Raw genomic sequence first — 17,887 nt, 5'->3', positions numbered from 1 at the left:
TCTGAAAGCAGCCACCATGGGGAGTTAAGGGCAGGACGACGGGTTATTTTCGTTAATATTTAATGTCTAAAAGCTATCCATATGCTGCGTTTTGGAGTACACTGTTCGCGCCAGTATCCCCAATGCAGCGGATTACGGGGAACGGGCTTCCAGAGACGGTAGGACGTAAAACTTTAGTGAAAAACACGGGAACGTTAACGCAACTACCTAAGCTAGGGAGCTAATCAAAACTAGCTAACACATCCAGCTAGCTGGCGCTGCAGCCAGCAGAGTCGAAAACGTGCCCTCGCTTTCTTGTTTTGTTTGATCTTACGTGACCCGATTTGTCGGAGTTAAACAAGAAAGTTTGCGTTGCTTCTGTACAAACGTGCTCTGTACGAGTAAATGTATAGTTTCCGCTTGTGCTGAAGTTTTTTTTTCTTGCATGGAGGCCCGTGTTGTGTGGAGTTTGTTTCGGTGCCCATCCCCCACCGTCTTTTGCAGGCCAAGATGAATGAGATTCTCACTTCAAAGCCCTGGCATTGGTGGTGGCATTGCTACAAGGCTAGCTAACCGTTTTAGCTTGTTAGCATTTGTTGGTTGTTTGGAAAACGATGTCCAGCGATACCAAGTGTGTGATTTGACAGGGGTTAGCGCTAAAGCTAGCTGCTACACAAACGAAACAAACTTGTTGGTGAACTTAAGCTTGGACATTCATCAGTAAATCGCGTTGAGTTGGTCTTTGTCAGACTGGAGACTTAGTTGCAGACAGACGGCATTGTTTTAAACTCGGGAGTTGTGTTTGTTAGTAAGCTTGCATGCCAAGTTAACCTCGCAATATTTTGAATGTTTATGACAATATTCTCCTTAGTCTCACCCACACTTGTTTTACTTCGTGTGTCTGCTCATCATTTAACGTTATTACTCAGTGATCTCAAGCTCTATATATACATACTGTGTGTCACAATGCAGTGATAAGATATGACTCAAGTCATCTTTCTCATCTTAGCAGTAATATTTGTCTTTATGTCATCACCTCCCACTGCTGCAACTAACTGTTTCTTGTTTCCATCATAGGGTGAATTGTTTGCCAGTCGAGTCATTGCTAAAGGGGAATATCTGACCTCTGCCTTGTGCAATCAAAGACATGAGCGTTGTCAGAGAATTACATGGGATCGGGTACAGGGGCGGGGGTGGGGTTGTGGCCTCCCTGAGCGGCCCTACCCACTTTACCGAGGATGCGCCACGGCCCCCGGTTCCTGGTGAGGAGGGCTCAGACGTGGACCCCCCAATCCAGTCAGTCAGCACCCGTCCAAACACCCTTTCCCAAACCGCAAGCTATCCCCTGTCATCTTTGTCTCCTAAAATGGGGGATCCGTCAAGTTACACGCCCTCCTCATCGTCTGCGACCCCACGTCGTCCTGACCTGGACTTGGGTTACGAACCTGAGGGCTCTGCTTCACCAACTCCTCCGTACCTGAAGTGGGCTGAGTCACTTCACTCCCTCCTGGATGACAGGGAAGGCACCCAGCTGTTCAAAAACTTCTTGTGCCAGGAAGGGTGTGCAGACCTTCTCGACTTCTGGTTCGCCTGCTCTGGGTTCAGGAAGACCAGCCAGGAGAAGAGGGCAAAGCTGGCCAAGGCGATCTACAGAAAGTATATTGTAGATGGGAATGGGATTGTCTCCAGGCAGATCAAAGCTGCCACCAAGAGCTTCATCAGAGACTGCGTGGGAAAGCCACATCCAGACCCAGCTATGTTTGAACAGGTGATTAGAATATTATATTTGTAAAGATTCCTAATAAGTGCTGCAAGTCCAGTTGAATAACATAGCCCAGTACATGCTGTTACTGATCTCTCACAGGCTGTTTGTTCATTGAAATGGTTAGATTCAGCTAAAGGACTGAAACTGTAGCCTGTTAAGGTGCCAGTGCAAATCAGCGTTGCTATGCAGGCTGACAGGATACAAAACTGAAACTGAATTCTGCATGTTGGCAAGATAGTTCATGACAAAAAAATCAGACAATGGCGTTGGTGGCTGTGCTTCCCACAGACTGGTGCTGGGAACTTTTTTTTTTTTTTCCTCTTCCTCACTGGTACACACTGGGTCTATTCCTGTCAAGCCATTACAATTTCATTGTCAATATTTGCCCCTAGATTTGAGGAACTTTGGATAGCATTTGGATAGGTCAGATGTTGTAGAGAGTATGTTTGTTTAAAAATGTGTCATGTTGCTTGTAATTCGGGGAGTTTGTTCGTCTATGTATTAATTTTCTTTGGAAGTTTAAAATCATTTCAGAATAATACGTGCACAGTAGTTCTTGCAGTCTCGAAGGATGTGTTAGATTTGTTGGGAACGTTTGGTGCTGTGTCACTGACTGTAGAGATTTCTTTAGGTGGAAGGAACAGTGGCCCATAAACTAAAAGTGAACCCAGGTTCCCATGTTATAATAGCAGTGATACTTCCTGAGTACCTCAATCAGTTTATGATTTTTTTTTTCTGACCAGGTTCCTGTGGTTGTCAGGGGGCAATCACCCTGACAGGAAAAGGAAAAAGAGCAACAGTAGTCATTTATCTCTGTTTTGTTAAACCACAGATTTGTGTTTTCTTATACTTTCATGAGCAAACCACACCAAAGAATCACCCGCCCCTCTGTGCCTTCTTTAACCCTTAATCACTTTCAGTCCATCTTTGTCGACTGCTTATTTTATCTTCAGACTACATGTGTACTCTGGGACTTCTATCACCAGTCTTAATGACTTGACTCTCACATCACCACAAAACAAAATTACACTGAGTAAGAAGACATAGATATTACTGTGATGAACCAAATGACAGTTGTTCCAGTAAGTTTTCTTTCCAGCTGTTCCACAGACTTATGTTTGATTTTATTTCTGTTGATGTTTTTCTGCGAGTCGTTCAAGAATCTGTAAGAAAAGCCAAAGCTGAGTACTGTTCAGTGAATTCAAGCCTATTTGAAGTGTACTTGACTGCATCGAGGGATGCACATTGACCCTTTCAGATTTATTGCCTGCGTGTGGTTTAACACACTTCCCTTTTTTCAGTGTGGAATAGGTGTTAGTCTAGCTGTGTAGTCTCTTACATAAATGCTGGTATACCCTGTGTAATTGTGTTGGTCTGTAATGAGTAGCCATTTGCCATGAAACCTATAGTTTGAAAGGGCAAAACCTTTCGGTCTGAGAGTACTGTGTCACAGATTAGTGGGTTTTAGTTCAAAGTGAGAAATAATGTTGAAATCTTAAGGAATTTTATTGTACCAAGTTTTGTCACACATGTGAGCACTGTGTGTATATGTGTGTTCCAGGCTCAGACGGAGATCCAGGCCATGATCGAGGAGAACACCTACCCTTTGTTTCTTAAATCAGATCTGTACCTAGAGTACACACGGACAGGCGGAGAGAGCCCCAAGCCCAACCCCAGCGATCAGAGCCCTTCATCAGGACCAGCCAAGCCTGTTCCTGGATATTTGCCTACACTCGCTGAGGATGAGGAGTGGAGGTGAGAGGAGCTTGAGCCTTTGTGTCACGTCACAGTTCTGATGCATTGCACAGGATGTGTATCTGTCCTAATTATTAAACAATAAATGCCACTGACTTGTCTCAGCTGGTCAGAGCAGCACTAACAAATTTTCGAAGCATTCTCAAATTCATTGATTTAAACATTTAAAAGTGATACAATTCATCTGGTGTTTGAATAACATGTAAATCTGATCTTAGGTGTGGAGGAGGAGGAGTGAGGGAAGTAGAGGAAGAGAAGGATGAGGATGACTGTGGAGACACACCAGCTGGTAGACTGACTCAGAGCCTGCTGATGCAGACAGTGCCGCAGAGAGCCTCAGCCAGCAGGAGGAGGCAGGACAGCAGGGAGTACAGGTGTGTGTGCATGCGCCTGCTGTCTTGCATTCATAATGTGAACAGTGTCTTATTTACTAAATCTGCCATTTGACATCAGTGATTTCCCACACATAGACTCAGAGTTTTGCAATTTATTTTTATTTTTTCTTTCATCCGGCTGAGATGACACCCTTATTATATTACCGCTGGACAATCCCCTCACTCTTGATTTGAAAGTTCAGTGCTAACCAGTCAGCTCTGATCCTCTGCGTCTAGTGTTTCCCTCCAGGCAGGCAGGTCAAATCTCTGCCGTGGTAGTCCTCAGTGTCTTTCAGTTACTTGGATTACAGCTGGCGGCGTTTGTTTCTGCTTCTCTGGAGATCTGCTGCAAGCTGGAGGCTGAGCTCTAAGTAGAAACCACAGCAGGTGGAAAGCTGATGCCACTGCGCTGAGCTCTATGAGGCTTGCAGAGCAGAACAGGGACTAACACTGCCAGCTGCTGTCTAAGACAGTGGACTCAATCAATGCACACAATAAGGAACTTACTGGATAGGCAGTTGATTATTGCTTTGTATGTTGTTATTAAGTAGATATTGTTTTATGTGTTGGTTTATTTTAAAATACATGAGGTCACCTCCTTTCACTTGCATACATGCGTAATCACAAATACGAAGTAGACCTGTGGGAAACAGTGGATGTCATTTTAACATATTTCAGAGTTCATGCTAACGATGTATTTAGTACTTTCTTGTCTGGAATTAACAGTGTGGGTGACCCAGTATAATGCAGTGGTAATAATTTGGTAATCAGGCTTTCTCATTTACAAACTTTGTCAAAACAAATATACAATATAATTTAATGATGTGAAAAAAAGAGTTATAAAACATAAAGACCTTTTTTGCAAACTTCATAATTGTCAGCTTGTTGTTCTTTTGTATAACGTTTTAAAACAGCAAGCGGTGTGCAAAGTGCTGTCTAGCCTTTAAGGTAGAAAAGTAGTCCCAAACCACGATGCTCCCCCTGCACTGCTTTACAGCTGGGGTGATGCCTTAATCTTGATGTGCTTTTGTTTTATCAGATATACTGTTGCGTATTTTTGCAGAAAAGGTGACTGTTTCATCCGTCCAAAGAACATTGTCTAAGAAGTGTTGCGTAACATCCAGGCTGTCTCAAATGTACTTGAGATGTTTTTGAAAGTACCGTATTTTTCGGACTATAAGCCGCTACTTTTTTCCCACGTTTTGAACCATGCGGCTTATAGCCCGGTGCGGCGTTTCTGTGGATTTTTCTTTAACCACCAGGGGGCTCTTTAGCAGGATATGAATCATGGGACGTCAAAGTTGGAAATCAAAGAAGAAAGCGCCAACAAGTGCTAGCAGCAGGCACAAAAGAGATTTTTTTCAAACTCCCTCATCATGGAAACCACAAAAAGAACTTCCTATGATGCCGCTTTTAAGTTGAGGGCTATCGACCTGGCACTACAGGAGGGAAATAGAGCCGCTGCACGTAAGCTCGGCGTGAACGAATCAATGGTGAATTGACTTGTTATAACTCAAATTTGGGGTTGTCTGTCCCCCTCTGCTGAGTGCCGAGTAATTGTGGAAAACCGAGAGCGGCGGAGATACCAGCGGCTTATAGCCCGGTGCGGCTTATATATGTACGTTTCCAGTTTTTTCCAAAAAATTTGTAGGTGCGGCTTATAGTATGGTGCGCTCTATAGTCCGGAAAATACGGTAGTTTCTTTGTGTTGTCCTTACATTATTACCAGTTTGATTCTGCTTTTTTTTCCCAGTGTGTTTTATACCTGTTGAAATAAAACGGATGTATAAAACTCATAGCAGACACATTAATATTGAGATTTGAGGAAGACTGAGGGGTTTTTTTGCTGTTAGCCTTGGCTTCTTTTTAACTTTTACAGTATTGCAACTTGTTCTTTTGGTGGGACCTTTGCAGCACACCCACTTATATCATGAGAAGTAGGCATTTTGTCGTATTGTGAACTCTTGAACACAAATCTTTCTTGAGAAGTGCAGATTTTGTCAGTAGCCAAACATTAAAATACCTTTATTTATAGGGAGGGTTACACTTACTATCTTGTGTATTTAATTGGAACACTTAAGTCCCAGTAGTTTTGGAGTCTTAAACGCATCTTTCATATCCTTTTTTGTTTGTTTTTTGTTTTTTTGCCTCAACTTTGAGTGATTATTCACAAGCATCATATCAGACATGACTAAGGCAAAAAAAAAAAAAAATAGCTGTGCCTGTTCTGAAAGAAGCCCTGCAAATTGAACTCGTCCCCTTCCCGTGAGGATCTGAATCATAATATCTCAATTCTTCTTCAGGCCGTGGAGAGAGCCGATAAACCCGTACTACGCAAACATGGGCTATGCGCGGGCTCCAGCAACCAGTGCCAATGACAGTGAGCAGCAGAGCATGTCGAGTGATGCAGACACACTGTCACTGACCGACAGCAGTGTGTAAGTACACACGGATGACCTACTGCACCTCTGACAGTGCTACACTTCTGAATTTTGTAATGATGTTAAAGATATATAATTGATCTTTGTTCATCTTTTTGTGTGTGTGTGTGTGTGTGTGTGTGTGTGTGTGTGTAGAGATGGTATTCCTCCATACAGATATTGGAAACAGCATCGTAAAGAGATGCATGAAAGTGCCAAAGCCAACGGACGTGTGCCCCTACCTCATATACCTGTGAGTACAGACGCTGCTTTACTGTAATGTTAGCATGCATGGCTGACTTCTTGTATTGTGGCGCGCACAATGAAATGTGCAGAATTTGACACTGCAAGGCAGTTATACAATTCATCTTTTATGTGAGAATCCAACTTTGTAATATTTACTGATTAGATTACAGTTATATAATATACACATTTTCTAAGGCGTGAAATGGAAACTATGATTTCTCCAAATTTATATTGTTTTCATTCCTGTTCTTCTGTTAGTATTATTGAATGCAACTTGTTTTAAATTATGAGAACTACATATAATTCAATTGTTTTCCTATTCACAATTGTGACAAAATATGAAAATTAGATTAGATTAAATTCAACTTTCTCATTTTTATGCAGTTACATTTTTTTTAAAAAAGCATTTGAAAAAACCCTAAAAGCCATTCACTGTGCAAAATAGCAGAATAATAATAAATAAATGGCACAAAAAAACATGATTAAAATTAGATCAAGGATAAAATGTGGTAACGCAAACGTATTAAATAATAGTGCAGGTAAATAAATTGGTTATGTGAGGCTCTTTCTATTCTGGTTCGGCAGTCTGATTGATGTGGGGGAAAAGCTGTTTAACGTGTGTGTGTGTGTGTGTGTGTGTGTGCGTGGTCATTAAGCGAATGCTGCAGCAGGCTGTGAGAAGGATGAGTGGGGTCATTTGCAATGTCCAGGCCTCTGTGGATTCTGCCCTGGTTGTAAATGTCCAGCAGAGATGGGAGTGAGGCACCAGTGATCGCTGTTCTCTCAGCCCTGTTTTATTTGTGTTTTAGCCAGGAAATTATGCAGTATGTGAGAAACCACCCAGCGGTGCCTCGGTAGAAAATTTTCAAGTGGGGAGGTTTGCCCTTTTCAGTCTGTGGAGGAGGTGGAGGTGCTGTTGGACCTTTTTGCTGATGGCTGCTGTGTTGTAACTGGAAGTCATGTCTTCAGTTAGATATGCCCCCCAGGAACTTTGTGCTTTTATCCCTCTTTACCACAGAGCAAATGATGATCAGAGGGTGATGACTCTTTGTTTTTCTTTGTTTTTTTTTCCTGTGTTGAGGGTAAGGTTGTGTGTTTGACACTGTCAATTTCTCCACCTCCCTTCTGTGTATGCTGACGCTCCTTAATTGGTGATGAGGCCTGCCAGGTCATGTTTGTAAATGAGAACTGGTTCTCAAACATTTTACCTGGTAAAAGTTAAAAAAAAAAAAAAAAAAAGGCCTACATCAGCAGTCATCATCAAACTTTATGATGTGGCTGGTGTTAAAACTAGCAGAGCAGTCAAGTGTCAGCATTGTGAACGGTACTCTGTACTCACTGATGGTTCTGACTGTTGCGCTTCCTGCTCTGACTGTCTGAGGCCCCATTTACACAACACTGTTTCAAAATGAAAACGCCCAAGTTTTGATGCGTTTCGGCCTCCCGTTTACACGAGAACGGAGTGCATGTCCGGACGGTGGGCCTGTAGCCTGTTATTGTGTTGAATCTGTGTCTCAGTTTGTTTTTGGTGTCAGCAAGTGATTTGGCCACACATGCCACAATTTCAGCTGAAAGTAAAAGGTGCATTCTACACAAAGCTGAGATCCTAGTGCACCGCCAGCATGTGGGTCAAAATGACTACAGCTTAAGTTCAACAACTTTATTAATGGTCAGCATTGCTGCATTAAAAAAATAAATAAATAAAAGTCAGGATCAACCTGGACATTGACTCAAGTCACCCAATCTTTTGGGACAGTCCCATTAAAAACTTAAAGCACTCGATGCGCATACACTGAGAAGTGACATCTAAGAGGCAGCAGGTAAACCTTTAGAATAAAAATTCTTACATATTCATACATTCTGGGTTTGAAGAAGTAGCAGCAGCTGTAACTGTACAAACAATACAAAGCAAGTAGATTTATCCCTTAATACAAGGTGATCTCAAGGCAGTATTTATCTACCAATAGTTGAGGGGGAATTACCATTTCTGTCATAAATGGTGAACTGACTGTTTGGATTATCACTTTTCCCTACCTGAACATGTTATTTTTGTATTAATTTATAAGTCTGACATTTAAATGATGGCAGCAGACATGTGTGCCCATGTGTGGCATGGAATAAGTTGTACTTATTACTGTCAATATACAGCGCACGTATCGAATGCCAAAGGACATCCACGTAGAGCCTGAGAGGTTTGCAGCGGAGCTCATCAGCAAGCTGGAGACGGTGCTCAAAGAACGAGAGGCTCAGGAAAGACTCGAAGAGAGGCTGAAGAGAGTACGCCTGGTGAGTACACAGTTGTATCTATGCACCCCATAACATTATTGTCATTTTAAAAATTTTAAACTTCAGATTCATAATTGAAAGAAAAGGTTGTTTCCATTTTTGTCAGCGTACATCTGCAGCTGTGCCACCTCCATTCCAATCTCAGAATAAAAGCTAGTTTTTATTGAGCTAAATTTAGAAAATGCATTATGTCATATATGCAGCAATACATGTGAACAGTTTAGTAAAGGATTCTGTTCTCTGTCAGTAACGTAAGATGTATTAAGCAGCAACATCATGTTTTAAATAACAAATACAAACAAGATTCCTGTTTATTATTACCGTATTTTTCGGGCTATAAGGCACACTTAAAATCCTTAAATTTCCTCAAAAATCGGCAGTGCACTTTATGTATGAATTCTTGTTGTGCTTACTGACCTTAAACCAATTTTATGTGGTACACTGCGCTCAAAAATCTGTCAAAATGTTTTAGTGTGACTTTGGTAAGGGACGTTAACAAATATGGACATTTTCCAGAGCGTACAAAGCGTATGACGGGGGGAGGGGTACGCTTCTCAAATAGTTAGAAAATGTCGGTCGGTCTGTGTAATTTGAGCGCTGCCGTCTGACCGCCGATGGCCGAGGCATCCACACCACTGCACCATTGCGTGGTCTGCAGTGATATGGTCTCCGGTCTGGCGGATCAGTTCAAAGGCCTCATTGAATTCTGTAAAACAGTCCATCATCGATTCACAAAATGACTCTACTGACGATATTAGACAAGCTATGAGTGCAGTGCAGCAGGTGTGGAAAGCAGCCAAAGCTGCCGGAGATAAATTCAACAAGAAGTGGAAGCATTGTTCCAAAAATGGAAACTGTACGCAGTAAACCGCAGAAGACGACGATGGATTTGGCTTATTTCCATCTATGCTGGCCCGGATATTTGTGCGTAATCTGGCCATTGGCGGCCGGCACTGTTGCCAACTTTTGTGTAACAAAGCTCACTGTGGGCTGTCTGAAAAATCGCTAGAAGTTGCCAAAGGACTTCTAGCGACTTCTAGGTGTGTGTGCTGTCCCCCTCGGTGCCAAAGAGAGGTCCGAGCGATGCCACAGCGTATGAAGGGGTCGCAGTATGAGTGCTGTATGTACACAAAACTTCCAAGGGACGGACTATTCCAGCGAGAGAGTGCAGCCATAACAAAACCTGTAATTCTGTATAAATATTTGAAGACAAATTATGTAAGCAGATATAAAACGAAGCGATACAACAGTATTTATAATAATATGCCTGGTTATTTTTTTTACTACTACTACTATGTTAGTCTCATTATCAAACTTGTAATACACGGTCAGAAAGCCTGGGCCAAAGAAGACACACACATTTATTAGCCCCCACCCCCTCATTTGTCTCCTTTTGTATTTTCTCAGTTTAGAAATCCAGAAATTAAATCTGTTTCCTGTTCTTAACAGGAAGAAGAGGGTGATGATGCTGACATCTCCATGACAACCTCCATGTCTTCTCATAGCATGTCACTCCCCCTCCCCTCATCATTTCCACCTCTCTACGGTGCCCGTTATTCCGAGACCACTGCTAACACGGCGACGGTCGCTACTTATGGCGGCCTGGTCCCCATAGACGATCCCCATGACGACGACCCAGAATCTATTTTGGATGAGCACGTACAGCGGGTCATGAAGACGCCGGGCTGCCAGTCGCCAGGGGCAACCAACAGCACCTTAGCGGGAGGGGGTCGACACACTCCTCCCAAATCATCGCGTTCTCCTGACGGGGGAATCGGCCCACCTCACTACCCCGCACACCGAGGGGGAGGTCACAGTCTGCCTGCTCCTGGGGTCAAAGGTAGGAGGCTGTGCAGGGGAGGGAGAAATGGTCAAGCCTGAGTACCAAAGCACTCCAGCGGCATACAGTGTGTATCTAAATATAGGACTATGTTACTGTGTGTAAGCGTCCATGTCAGCAGTCTCAAGGATTTCAGTTTTAAATAAATCCTCAGTAACTGGTTGGTAGTTCATGAGTGTGCACTCCTTCCTTTTCCAGCTAAGAACCATGAAACTCAGACTTGGAGGTGGTAATTCTCATCACCACTTGGCTACATTTAGAAATTCTGTTCCTAAAGGTTATGAATAGAATTGGTGATATTGGAGCAGCACTGGTGAAGTGCAACAACCATCAGGAAGGAGTCTGACTTAATGCAAAACCACACTCGATGCAGGGTCCTCCTCCCACAGGGACTGAGTGACCCCTAACAGTGGGCCCGATATCCCATACCCCTAAAGCAAACACAAACAGTGCAGACTTTTTTTTCGCATTGCAGTGTTTTTTGGTAAATAATTTTTAATATTTTTTCTAGAAATAATGTTATTTAAGTGTAGAGCTATGCTGATAATTTAACATTATATTTGGTTCAGGTGTTCATCATATCATGTGTCCCTGTCCTTTTTAAGGTTGGGTTTTTTGGTGGTTGTTGTTTTTTATATATTGCCCAACCCTACTGGACACTGTAGTTTTTGGCACATGTAACCTCACGTAGCAAGAAGTAGTCATTTTGTTCTAGTGTTTGTATTGCTGTGGAATTTTATTGCTCCAGTAAATATTTATGTTGGCATAACAGTGGTTGTGGGATTAACTCGTGCTTATTATACTCAAAGTGGAGATGGAGTCTTGAGATTTTTAATGGACCTTTTATAACGTGGAGGAAGGAACTGTATTATGCTAGGACTACTTAATAGATCCTGGTATTAAAAATTTTAACGGTAAGCTGTAACTGGCTCTTTCAGTGAAATAACACAGACGTCAGTGTTATGTGTTTCCATTTATCTAACTAATTGACTGATTACCATCACAGGTATGCATCACCACAAGCAGATGTACCACCACAGAGGAAGGGATGGGCCAGAGGAAGCGGGCTGTAGGTCTCAGACCAACTTCCTGTGGAATGGAGAAGCCAATCAGTATGCCGGGAGAAGTCGAAACTACGCTGATGGCGCTGGAGCCAGCACACTCGAGGGGATGGGTTACAGGTAAGCGTGTGCACTTGGTCTATAGGAAACTGTATGTGCTGTTAGGTAATCAGACAACTCCAATTGTTTCTGTTACCTTTTTGTTTTGCAGTAGTAAAGGTAGCACGCTTTCAAGGCGAGTTTGTAAGAAGCCATCGGAGGCATTGGGCAAAGGCGATGAGAGTGGGCGTGGGCTCGAGGCCCAGGTACCAATGGAGGATCTGGAGAGAAACCAGAAGATCCTGCAGTGGATGATGGAAGGAGATAGACAGAGAAAGAGCTCTCATGGGTGAGTAATATTATATTTGCCACTCAGTAATTTAAAGGTATACTTTTGCACTTCTGTTTAATTCTTAAGATTCAAAACAAGATTCAAGCATGGAAAAACACTTATTGCACTTGTCGTGTTGTCAGCAACGACACTAGTGAAAAAGAAAAGCTGCATTTGGAAAACTTGAATTCTCTTCAGTGACACTACGAACGGGATCTTTACAGGATCAGAGAGAGTGCACTTTTCTAGATTGGGAATATGGAAGTACATTATACCTTAAAAATATTTAAACTTTATTGCAAATTAATGGGAGTTTAATGGTGACTCTACTACTTACAAACTTCTGGTGGTGGCCCTTATTAAATAAATAAGGGTAAAGTGAACAGATGTTATTTAACCGGCAGGAGAATTGAGAAAGGGGGAACAGGATGGATACACTGAAAAAATAATTTTGACTTATGTTGGGGGTTATTTCCTCTTCTGTTGCATAAATAATGATGTATGGTAGATGTCTGACTCGAGTATTACAGACTTGCTTCATTGTGTTTTGGTGGTCATTAACATAGTCTTATATCATGAGGCTCCTGTGCCCATTTTAATGGAGGTTGTCCTTCTCTTGTTTTTCCAGAGGAAGCACCAGTAGCTCAAGGAGGACAGGAACCAGCACTGAATCCCCACGTCCAACTTCAGTGGAGCGGCCCGGAGCTGTGCACCCCTGGGTCTCTGCTCAACTACGTAACCCCTCTTCAGTGTCCACTGCTATTCCCGGCTCATCATCCACCCAAGTCCAGCCTTCTCACCCTTTCATCCAGGACCCAGCTATGCCCCCCAACCCAGCTCCCAACCCCCTCACCCAGCTGGAGGAGGCTAGACGGAGGCTGGAGGAGGAGAGGAGGAGGAACGCACTACAGCAGGCCAAGCAGAGGTAGGTGTCGAGTCAGTTGTGTGTACTCGTTTGTGTGTTTTCATTGTGTGTGTTTGACATGGCATTTCTCATGTCTCAGGCACAAATCTGGAAAGCGTCAAGTGTGTGAGAACATGACAGTGGCTTACTACTTTTGTGGAGAGCCAATTCCATACCGAACATCTGTCAAAGGCCGTGTAGTGACTCTGGGCCAGTTCAAGGAGCTCCTTACCAAAAAGGGCCACTACAGGTAAATACATAACCGTGGACCAGTTTCAAATGTTGGAACATTACAGATATGCTCTTTGGGACAAAAGAGTCTCACGTTTGTGTTTGTGTTCAGGTTCTACTTCAAGAAAGTCAGCGACGAGTTTGACTGTGGTGTTGTGTTCGAGGAGGTTCGTGACGATGACGCTATCTTGCCCATCTTCGAGGAAAAGATCGTCGGGAAGGTGGAAAAGGTTGACTGAAATTTGGGAACATGAAAATGAATCAGATCTCACGAAAAGAGGAAGAAAACATTCAGGTTGGATAGAAATTCACCTGCCACAAAACGAACGACAGGAAGTAGAACGGCGGAAGGAGTAAAGTGCAGCCGAATGGAGATTGCGCTGCATAGTCGAAGCTCAAGTGTTAAGGAGGTGGTTATTTTTATGGGACATCAACGCCTGGATCAAACCCACATAAAGCAAAGAAGCTCGGTCAGATGATACAGCGGTGTAGTAGAAGAACATAAATTATTTCACCTGTCCTGTCTCCACTGTGGACATTTGAGGAGAGCTGTTAAAGTATGATATCTGACCAGTCTTCCACTTCTACTGCAATGGATGGAAAAGGGTGAGGGGACTGCTGAAGGAGAGGTTAAAGTAGTCTTCCACTTCTGCTCTGGAGGAGCCTGTCCTCCGCAGACCATTACGATGCTGCTACATTACCACGGAAACTCTTCAATCGGTGCTCAGGACGGTAAAGGAAGCAGTTTTGTTCCTTTCAGGAGTCTAGCTACCTTTTGCTGTCTCTGTTCCTCATCAGCTGGTGACAAGGGGCGAGGACAGAAGATTTTGGGGAGTGGAACTTTTAACCTGCCTCTCGTTAACTTCATAGCCTCAGAACAGAGAAACCTGCTCACCCTCAATTCCTAGAAGTTACATAGTGATCTCTCACATCACCTTGTTCAGACAACAGTTCTCTGCATAACTTGTTTACCATATTTTTTGATAAGACAAGTATTCTAGCTACTTGCTTTCATTTTATTTGAATTGTGTATGTACAAGGCAGGTACTATTACTTATTATTGCAGCTTACTTTCGTCATATCTCAACTTAATGTTGTATTATTGTGTATGTTTTGAAGCTAGTTCATTAGTCATTTCAGGGCAGCGGATTTGTTTGTTTCTTCCCAGTATACCACACCACTGCACCTCAGCTCTGTACTGTTTACCTTTTGAGTGTGCAGTTGTGTTCTACTGCAAGAGGATTTTAAATATAGGATTTTTTTTTTACTCTCAAAAAGACCACAATATATATATATATTTTTTAAAAGGTCACACTGTCCCCTTGTGTAACTTAGAAGTCTTCTGCTATATCAAAAGCCTGCGCACATAACTCCAAGCTCAGACTAGGTGCCTGCCTGCCTGCCTGCCTGCCTGCCTGCCTGGCCAGTGCCATTACTATCTACAGAGCTTATTCTGCAGCGTTAAGTGTCCGTTGTGTATGCCTGAACTCAGCCAAAGAGTGTAGTGTGAACCCCCTTCGCCTACTTACGTGTGTATGTGCAGTCCACAGCTAGCAAATGTATGCTTTTTTTTTTTTTTTTTTTTTTTAAATCATGAGCAGGAGGGAATGTGGCATTCCTCCTGCAGACTCCCAGACCTTAAACTTTGTAGAGGAACACTGAGTTAAAAACTGCATTTTTTAAAATGTTTTTTTTTTTCTTTTTTATTAAATGAATAGTTTGACATGAGAAATTTTCACCAGGAATACTGTGATAAGTTAATACAGCTGTTATATCTGAGTCATAAGTGCAAAGCTAAAGCCAGCAGTTGTTAGTTTACTAAGAAGTTTGGACCTACCCTGGCTCTTACATGGGTTAAACAGACCGAGGTTGTAACTAAAGGTTAATTTAATTTAATTATTATTTCTTGTTCATTGGTTTATAATAGGGAAACACCATTGGTGAAATTCTGGGTAAATGGCAACATTTAAAATAGTTTGGTTGATAGCTGATAATTGATTTTTTTTTTTTTTTTTGGTTTTGTTTTATTTATTTATTTTGTTTTTATTATTCTAAACTGTTAAAAAGTTGTTTCAGCTCTTTGTCACACTATCTCAGCACAAAATTGGTGACACAACAGGTAATCCAATATATGCCCGTACCGATATTTGGCCGATCGATCTGTGGATTGCTAGTTTGTTACATAGAAATTGATGAAAAAAAATGCGGTCCCATCATGATTGCTTAAAGCCTGACGAGCCGTCTAATAACTGCTCATTTTTGCTGGTTTACAGTTACAAACAAAAAAGGTTTCGAGGTGGAAGCTGGCAGTATTTTTGCTGAAGAAGCGATTGCGAGACCTTCAGTTTGGGTTATAGATGCATGGTAATTAGAGGATGTTAAAGGCGCTGGTAGGCAGACTGTTAAATGTAGACAGAGCCAGGCGAGAGGTCGTCAGTTATTCTAAGCTTAGCTAATTGCCTATAGTTTCACATTGATTGTATAGACATGAGTGGTGGTACATATTTGGTCACATTTCTATCATGAAAACAGCAGAATGAGTTTTTCAAAATGTCAAACTAGTCCTTTAAACTGCTTGTATTAGTACCATAATGCAGTAAAGCCTTGAGGTCAGACTAAAAAGCACAGTGCAAATGTTGCATTGATGGCACACCAGCTACGTAAGCTGAATGTAATTTTATGATTTTAACTTTTGCCCACCATATCCTCGAAGGATCGATCGGATAGTTTTGTGTTCTCTGTGCTGGTATTTCATTGAATGTGTTGCCGAAATGTCAAATAGAAACTATCCTGGGTTTGGCCCAGCAGGGCGAGCATAGGATCAGAAAACATGTTTGTCCTTACTCCAGCCCATTACGCCTTCAATATGAAATTTAAAATTTAGAAATGTATTTGTTTATAAGAAAAAATGTAATTTTAATAATCAGCGAGCATGTTCTTTATGAAGAATGTTTCCAGATGAGTTGAATTATCTATTTTGTTTTAATGTTTATGTGCAAACTGCTTTGGCCCTCTGATTATGTCACGTCTGTTTTGTTAGAGCACCCAGGGACAGTTGAATGACTACACTGAGTTGTTTCTTGTGACTTATGATTTGATAGACAAAACGAACAACTGCATCTGTTGCGTTGTTGATTTGTGTGAAACACAGTGCCTTTAACATGTTACCTTTCAAAAATATGTTTTATTGAAACCAATCCATGCTTTTATTATACGTTTTTGTCCTCACTCAGTCCCATTTGTATTTTTAGCTGCAGTCACGCTTTCTCACTTCTGTTCTGATCAACCCTCTGCTGTAAATATGTACATTATCATTTCATACGTGTCTTCAGACCTGCACCAAATGTCCATGGTGTTTTCTGTTTTTCCAACGCCAAGATGTCACTGTGCTGGTTCCACTTGTACATTTCTTTTAAAAGGGTACTTCATAATAAAGATGTTGAATAAAACCATCCTCACCTTTATTTTTGAGGCTAAATGTGTTTCATGTGGCTTTCTCTTTTTGTCTTAAACTGAAAGCACCACCTTGCAGTGTGAACAAAATATTCTCTGCAGATGCTTTCTGCTTATACACCACTGCAGTTTGGAGTTTAATCTTGTTTCCTGCATGCACTGTATGCGATCGCTATAGTTGGCTGTCAGAACACACAGATAGCCTTTAATAATAAAGCATACACTTTTGGAAAGATGGATATGGCCAGGAATAATACTTGGGTAGGCTGTGGCATTTATATGATGCTCAGCTGGTACTAAGGGGCCAAAAAAATATCCCCCACACCATTATATCACCTCCAGCGGGCTGATCCATTCATGCAAGATAAGGTGGATCTATGTTTTCATGTTGTTTACGCCAGATTCTGACTCACTGACACTGCTACTGTCCAATCTTGGTTAGCCCAAGTAAATTGTACAAGGGACATACAACTGGAAGAGGGACATGAATGTAAATGTGTCATTAAGAAAAGATTCTTTCAATTAAGCATTTAAACCCACCCAACTGTAATTATACCTTTTATGTTGCATTTATTTAATATATACAGCATCTTAGCAAGTGCCTCTTATTTACAGTAAAAGACAAAACTCATCTGCTTCATTTTAAAGTCCAGGAGTGTCACATGTGACACACTGTCTTCAACAGCAGATGGAGTTAGTTCTCCATGAGCTAAAAGCACCAGGAAAAAAGCCAGTGGGTGGACCTTCTTGCTATACCACAGTTGACTTGTTTTTTTTTGGTTTGTTTTTTTGTCTTAAGGCTGGCTGCATTCAGGTTACTCCATCATGGCACACATAGCCAGAGGTGCTGATGTAGTTAGTGTTAAAGAGGTGTGGGGCCCCATCGATGAGCTGGCACGCGAACAAGAGAGAGACAAGTTGTTTTTGTTATTTGTTTTGTATCACTCTGTTATGGTCCTGGGCTTGTTGGCCAGTGTTATTGAGTTTTGGACTGTGAGGTGGTTTTGTTTACTTGATTATCCCATGAGATTCTTGGTTTCTCTTGGACTTGTATTATTTGTTGAAGTCACCATGTTTTCTCCTGTGGGTTTGAGCATGTTTTGCAAGAAAAAGTGAGTGATAATTTTGACTTTATTGAGTGGATTTACAATGTGAGACACTGAGCAGCAGCAGCAGCTTTGTGACTTGTGTTGAAGCGTTCCT

At 42.0% G+C, this 17,887-nt stretch overlaps 1 pseudogene; it reads left to right on the top strand.

Moving 5' to 3' along the window:
- LOC115784618 (axin-1-like) lies at positions 1-16,683 on the top strand (annotated as a pseudogene).
- Positions 16,684-17,887: the final 1,204 nt, after the last annotated feature.

This window comes from Archocentrus centrarchus, chromosome 1, assembly GCF_007364275.1.
Source record: "Archocentrus centrarchus isolate MPI-CPG fArcCen1 chromosome 1, fArcCen1, whole genome shotgun sequence".
Classification (NCBI taxonomy): domain Eukaryota; kingdom Metazoa; phylum Chordata; class Actinopteri; order Cichliformes; family Cichlidae; genus Archocentrus; species Archocentrus centrarchus.
Note: the sequence above shows the minus strand (reverse complement) of the source record. Positions and strands in the feature narration are given on the sequence as shown.